This window comes from Seriola dumerili, unplaced genomic scaffold (assembly GCF_002260705.1).
Source record: "Seriola dumerili isolate Sdu_G_001 unplaced genomic scaffold, Sdu_1.0 BDQW01000052.1, whole genome shotgun sequence".
NCBI lineage: Eukaryota > Metazoa > Chordata > Actinopteri > Carangiformes > Carangidae > Seriola > Seriola dumerili.
Window position 1 is genome coordinate 17,893,035 of NW_019174307.1, and position 7,440 is coordinate 17,900,474.

The following is a 7,440-nucleotide window of genomic DNA, read 5'->3' on the forward strand; positions in this document are numbered from 1 at the left end:
TCACGTGACCGGGAAGCAGCTTGTAGCACTGCAGTACATGGTGGAACAACGTTACATACTTACAATAACATATTTTGTTGCAATTTTCTACTCGTTTACTCGTCTGTTGTGTGTTTTTGTTTCTATTTCATTGTGTGTTGTTACTGAACCGGATTCAGACCCATCAGTGAACGGGGCTGTGCGGAGAATCAGCTCGTTACCTCCGACAGTTCAATGGTATCGCTTCTCGGCCTTTTGGCTAAGATCAAGTGTAGTATCTGTTCTTATCAGTTTAATATCTGATACGTCCCCTACCCGGGGACCATATATTAAATTGATTTTTGGAACAGGGAGATGGAATAGGGGCTTGCTCCGTCCACTCCACGCATCGACCTGGTATTGCAGTACCTCCAGGAACGGTGCACCCCCCTCTATATGTGAAAAATAAAAAACAAAGAGTCAGTGATTATTGCTGTTGATGTAATCAATTTGTATTTGTTGCTACTCTAAGCAATACACTATTATACTGCCATTTGGTGAATTGAATTGTATATAGTGTTTTCAGTCCTAGTTTTAAAGGAGTGAGGCTGCACAGTGATGACCTGCATGTAAATGAGTCAAACTAGTAACTGCTGAGTTAGACAAGGAGAAAAGGAAATATGAAGAGTTCACTGTCCCTTCCACATAGTTCCTGCATAGTTTCTGCTTCTGCTGCTTCCCAGTCTGTTTTCCCCTGGTAGATCAAAACAAAGGGAAATGCACTTTGTGCACTTTATTTTCTCTTATTGTCTTAATTATTTAGAGAACTGCACATAAAATGTTGTAGAAACAGTGTTATTCCCACTCCAGAGCAATATCTGGCAGTAGCAAAAATATCAGTTGCCCACTAAACAATGAAGTATATATATATATATATATAATATATATTGGCTAAGCTTTGGGAATGGCTCCCTCTAGTGTTTAAATGATGTACTGAGAACAACATTGTTGATAATAAAGATATTAGTATACTGATTATTGAGAATCATTATTCATAATAATAATCTTCATTCAGTGCCCCAATGAGATGAATCTTGGAAAATGTCATTATCCCTAACTAGTGTCTCTGATTATTCAATGTTTTTATCATGTACCACTATTTACTGCAAACACAAATATAATTTTGTATACCACAGTGACTTCTTTAATCATATCTTGTGATGTGTGGTGTCAGCCTACTTATAGTGTAAGATGATCAAGGTAGATTCATCAATAATTCCATTTCAGCATTATCATTTGAGGGTTGTCTCATTATATATAAAATATAACATATTTGTTAAATGATAGTACTGAGGATCCAGGATATAATTTTCCGATCATATCTTATGTATTCTTCAGCAGAGCAGTGCCTGAATCTGCTGCTAAGCCATTTTAGGGAAACTGGGTGCAACAATGAAGATGTGGCCTGACAGTTAAATGATTTCATCACAATGATCACCAGCTTATACATGTCCCTTCATGACAGATGTTTCTTTTATGTATTGTTACAGGTGAGAGCATGGACGCAGTCCCCCACTACCAGGAATTATGCAGTCGAGATTCCCCTGTTCACGGAAGTCACACTACAGGAGACTACAGGAGGAGTCAACAATACACCTCACCCTCTTTCAAAGCAAATGTTGCAGAGACTGTTGATATCATCTGCATGTATTTTATGTGTTTGATAATGGCCATTTCAGATATAATCAGCTATTTATTTTGACACCTCTGAAGCCATTCGAGCATGCTGCTATAATTACACAATGTCAAGTATATTTATAAAGTATATTTGTATATTTATTCATGTTACTGGACTGATTTCTTTTTTTCAATTAAATATAGCTTATCAAAAGTATACTTGTCAGAATGTTTTGTCTTTGCCCACATGTCATTCATTTACATTACTTGCTTTCTGTCTTTTATGAATTGTCTTCTGACAATTGGGAAAATTATTAAAGTACACTTATATTTCTGAGGCTGAGTAAAGCTCTTTTTATGTCCCTACATGCAAGTAACCTGGCACTCTGTGTTCCCATGTTTTGATAAACAAATATACCCCATTGTTTCATTTAATAACTGATATTCCACAATTCACTGTTAGTGTAACACTGACCCCTTTATTGAATAAATAAACACAATTAAGAATGAAGTCAAAAATCCGAAACTGTAATATGTACATTAAAAATATAACTATTTACAATTTAGCCAATGAGATGCAATTATTTACAGATGAAAGTCTTTCCTCCAGATCACCCTATCGAAATAAAAAAACCAAAACACCACAGCACTATAGATTAGACAATTTAAAAGTTAAATGTAATAAATATGAAGATATTTACAATATTTACAATGCAGCTGTATCATATTTACAGATGTGTTTATTTATATTCTATTGCTCCAAGTTGCCAACAACAGAGTTGCTGTACATTCAGATGGCTGTCTTGTGGCATGCAGGTTGATGAGTCGCTCTTGTTGACGAATGAAGTCCCACACCGTCTTGATGTTTATTTTCAGCAGGGGAATGACTGCTTTGGACAGGAGTGGATCCTCTACCAAAATCCTGTGCTGGATCCGCTCATGCGCCTTCAAGATGTTCGTCTTCTCAGGACTGCTGTTAGCCTGTGCACGCAACCACAACAGTTTCACCAGTGTGTACATAAGCCTGTTGTGCTGAGTACTGATGTCCTCTTGTGCTGGTGCATATCGCTTGGCCATATTTAACCGCTGTATTATCGCAGCATCAACTAGATCATCCTTCTTTTTGCGGCAGTAGAGGGTGTTGCCCCAGTGTGTACCTTAGAGCTGGTTGTACTGCTGCGGTGTCTTGTCGTGATCCTCCGCTGCATTCCAAACTTGGAGAACCCTGTTCCTCTGCTCTGGTTAGTGACAGCTGGTTCTCAGGCCAATCTCCACCAGTACAGAGCAGAACATTTCCAACTTCTGGACGCTGGGAAGTGGATTAGGATTGCAGGCATCCTCCTGTTAAAAAAATACCATATAAATGTGATAAGTTCAAATGTTTACATTGTCTAGTAACCAGTAAATTTTATTTCATTTTAGGAGAGACACAGATACTCATGAAAGCCGGAGGGTGAACAGTGGAGGTTTCATTGCTGGTGAGCATAATGTGGGGCAGGATGGCATCCAGCACACCATCATGGGCCTCCTCGTCGCTCTGATACACCTCATCTGTTTCTGGATCAGGCTGGCCAGGCTGAATCACCTCCTCCTCTGGATCAGGTCCATCATTGACATTTCCTGAAGACAGAAGGATACAGATTCACCTGTGCTCTGGCTGAACAGGTACTCCAGTCCAAGCAGCTTGTCAGAAGGGACATCAGCAGGGGCCCGGAAATTCTCCTCGACAGTCTCTCCAAACAGCTGCTGACAGCAGGTGTTGAGGCAGTCGATCAGTGGCACCGAGTAGGTTCTGATGTGCCGTCCTTTGCCACCAAACACGGCATCTGAACTCCTGTCTGGGTTCCACCGTGCAATGCCACTTATCAGGTAAACCTAAAAGAGCCGAGCTGTACAGTGGGGAGCTGAGTAGAGTAGAGTAACAGCAGTAAAAATGCAATCCATACAATATAGGCATACATACACACAAAAATGCAAGTATGCAGTTAGCGGCAACATCACTGTTGTCATTGTCACTTGTCACAAGAACCATCAGAAGAGACAGCAATCAGTCCCTATCTACTCGCATAAAAGACCCCATATATCTGTGGCCAGGTGGATGAGCCGGAATGTTTCCTGAGCCCCAATTGTGACCCTTCTCACGTGGTGTTTGAGCTGCTCCCTGGAAGTGTATAGGCGGACAACGTCCTCGTCTGAGACAGACTTCAGTGTTGCCAGGTCCTTGGCTCTGACGGCGTTGAAGAGCAGCTCCAGGTCTGCGCAGTTGTAGGCCACCATTTTCAGCACAGTGACAAAAGTGGAGAGGATCTGGCTCTGGTAATCCTGCACATTTTCAGCCTCTGCCAACAACAAAGTGTAGCGCAAGAGCCACGCAGAGGGGAGCTCTCTTTCAGTAGGTGGAGCCTGAAATGTGTGTCCAAATGCAGGGACAATCCCTCCGGGTTCATTAGGAGAGTGGTGTACAGGTCCTTATGTTGAAGGTACTCATCAACGTGATTCTCCTGTATCTGCTGCCACACCTTGACCATATTGTGACCTTCGGTTCAGTCTCTCAGAAGGCGCAGAACACTTCTATCCACACCATGCCTGTAAGTAGAGTCACAATTAATATGTTGAGATTGATATGGGTGACTACTTTGAAGTTTGTTAAATGCTCACACTATGCTCAGAATACTCACTTGCTGGTCAGGATGGCAGGGAACATGGCTCGATGAGCTTGGCTAAGTTGGTATAAAATAGCGGGATCCCACGCAAGCCACCGACCCACTGTACTACCATCTCTACTTCTGAATGCCTTTGTGCATGGTCCACAGCTCAACACCTCAGTGAGCACTGTGTACCAGCTGGACCCATCACAGATGTTAAGGAAAAAAATCATATCAAGTAAAGGTCAATAGCAGTATATGACTTTCTGTGCTCTTTTTTTCCTCTCATGTTTACATATGGTAATAAATATTCAGCTGTAATATAACTGTAACACAGGTGAAGTGAGTTATACACAGGAATGATAGCCAGACTTGGAGAGGTGCACAATCCGTCCTTTACCTGCACACTTATCACCTCGAGGGCACTTGAGGGAGTACCTCCACACTCCCAACAGGGCGCCACACAAAGACACAGCTCTGAAATAAGAGCTGTGGGGTCGGCAGAGCACCCCGGACATAGCCAGGAGGTTCTGGTGGATAAAACCACATCTGGTCTGACTTCATCACCCGTCGCCTCTTTATAAGACCATGAATGTCCTTGTAGATTTGAGCAGGGGTGAACAGCCCTCTTTCTGTGTCCTCTGAGCCAGGAAATGTCAGCAGATGGGATGCCATTGGGGTTTTCCCACAGACGCACCCATCCCTCTAGCTCCACCTGCAACACATAAAAAACACACAAACCATTTGGTTATATAATATATTACTAAGAAAGAAAGCATAAAACTTTAAAATAAAATTTTATAAACTTGCTCAAAAAATGGTTCTCATTTACTGTACATTTACTTTATTGTGTGTGTGTGTGTGTGTATGTATGTGTGTGTGTATGTGTATATATATATATATGATGTGAATATCACAGCTGGTTCACCCTGAGGAGATTCTACCTTGGTTGTAGACTGTTGGCTGGCTAGTGGTTGCATGCTAGATTGGACTAGGTTGCTGGAGAGTGGCTTGAGTCTGTTGAAGGAGTTTCTCTGCATGGGTCAGGGCAGTGGCCTGGTGGAGCAGCTCCTGTGGAGGATTGGGGAAAATAATTTCTTCTCCAGATAACAATATGCCTCTTTGGTCACCATCAGTATGGCCTGCTAACGATGTGCAGATGCATCTGGATTGATGACATGGGTTACTAGGGTCACTATACTCAGCTGGAGCTTCTGAAATACACCTATTTTATTTTATGTTATTTTATTTAATAGAAAAAAAAGCAAGGTACAACACAAGGATGCCACACAGGCGCATGATGTCATGTAATCAATCCTATAGTAGTCAAGAGTGCATTTACTAAGGCACTCTTGCCCCGTGTGTATGGAAAAAAACTCCTGTGATAACATCCCAAAAATTTAACTAGTAAAGCAAAATAGAACAAAGCACTGGGTATCAACAAGAGCTGTCCTTTATTTCTTACACACTGTGTATTTTTACATAAACTGTATCATAATTGACAGAACTAAGACATACAAAACAGTGTTTCAGCATTCTCCAGACAGAAACAGCAAAAGAACATTCCCAAAGGACATGATGTATTGTTTCCTCTGCAAAACATTTAATTCTGGGACAGTACTTATTGAGTGTCAGTTTGTGATTATACAGAATAGACCGGACTGGAAGTTTCTTGTGCAATACAAGCCAATTAAAAACTTTTAGTTTATTCTCCATTCTTTTCAATTGAGTTCTTGTTCAATCAGTTTGCGTCATGAAAGCTAGCTCTGTTTCGTATGAGTTTATCACTAAAATTTGATAAAATCTGTTATGCATTCCAATTTCTTCTTTAACCATTTAACAATATATTCAAAATAATTAGACATAGTTTGTGTTTTTGGAGTTCTACTGTTCCACGAAGTCACAAATCGCAAGCGGGATAGTGAGCCAGAATCTAAAAAATAACTGACATTCATATTCATATATTGTTCCTCTCTTTGTTTATTCATATCCTCCCCCCAAAAATTAAATAATATTTTAGTCAATTGTTTGCTTACAGAAAAACGCTTTGGGAAAACAAGCTAAATGTAATAATGTTGGCAGAATGTCTGCCTTAACAGCCTTCACCTTCGCAATGTTAGTCAGGTTCCTGTTTTTCTTTTCTTTTCTTTTTTTTTTTAAACCAAATTTAACTTTTGAGACCAGTTGTAAAACCTGTCACCTTTGGAATGTCCAAAGGAGACACCTAATATATCCATAGGACCCGGACATAGAACTTTACCCACATATCCTGTCTCCCTGCCAGCTCCATGTTCCTAAAGTTGTACATTGTGATTTGTTTTTTGGTTTATTTTTTACCACTGAAGCAAACGTTTTGAGGGCTTCTTTCATCTGTTACATATGATATCATAGCATCAGAATACTGCGATACTTTGAGTACAAAGTACTTTGAGACTGCACGTAGACTATAGCTGTCTGATTCGGCCACTAGGGGCACAGCTGAGACGAATTCATTAACATGAAATGACCGTCAGTTGCACTCCGGCTCGACAGCGGACTTAAACTTGGAGAAATGTTTGTAACTTTCTTTTGGGCAACGTTTCAGGAATAACAGTTACTTTGGGTGAGTCAATTTACTTGTTTCTCCTTTATTTGTAGTGAAACCTGCTTCAGACTTCGACTAAACCAAACGTTAATGATGCAGTTTTTTCCGTTGCGTAACTAATTAGCGAAATAAGCTAGCCATCTCGTGCACGACAGGTTCCTTCGACCTGGAGAGAGAAAGGAGCCAAACTTATTTTTGGGCGACGTCTCAGGGTAAACAGCTACTTTGAGTAAGTTAATCACTAGCTATCTCCTTTATTTGTCGTGAAATATTTGTCAAAACCAAACTTTTATACTTCAGTTTTTTTCGTTCGGTAGCTAATTAGCTTAATCAGCTAGCTAATAACGCACCTGGTTTTAGCCGCCTCCGGAGGTCATTTGAGTATCTTTTCCGCTTGAAAACGTTTAACGTTTCTTTCGTTTAGGATAAAACTCAATGAAAAGTGCTGGTTATTAATATTGCTCATTAGACCAATTAACAGCTTCATGCTAAAGCCAACAAATGTCTGGGAACTCCAGATAAGTTCCTAAAAGACATTATTATTATTATTATTATTATTATACTTATATTGTGGCT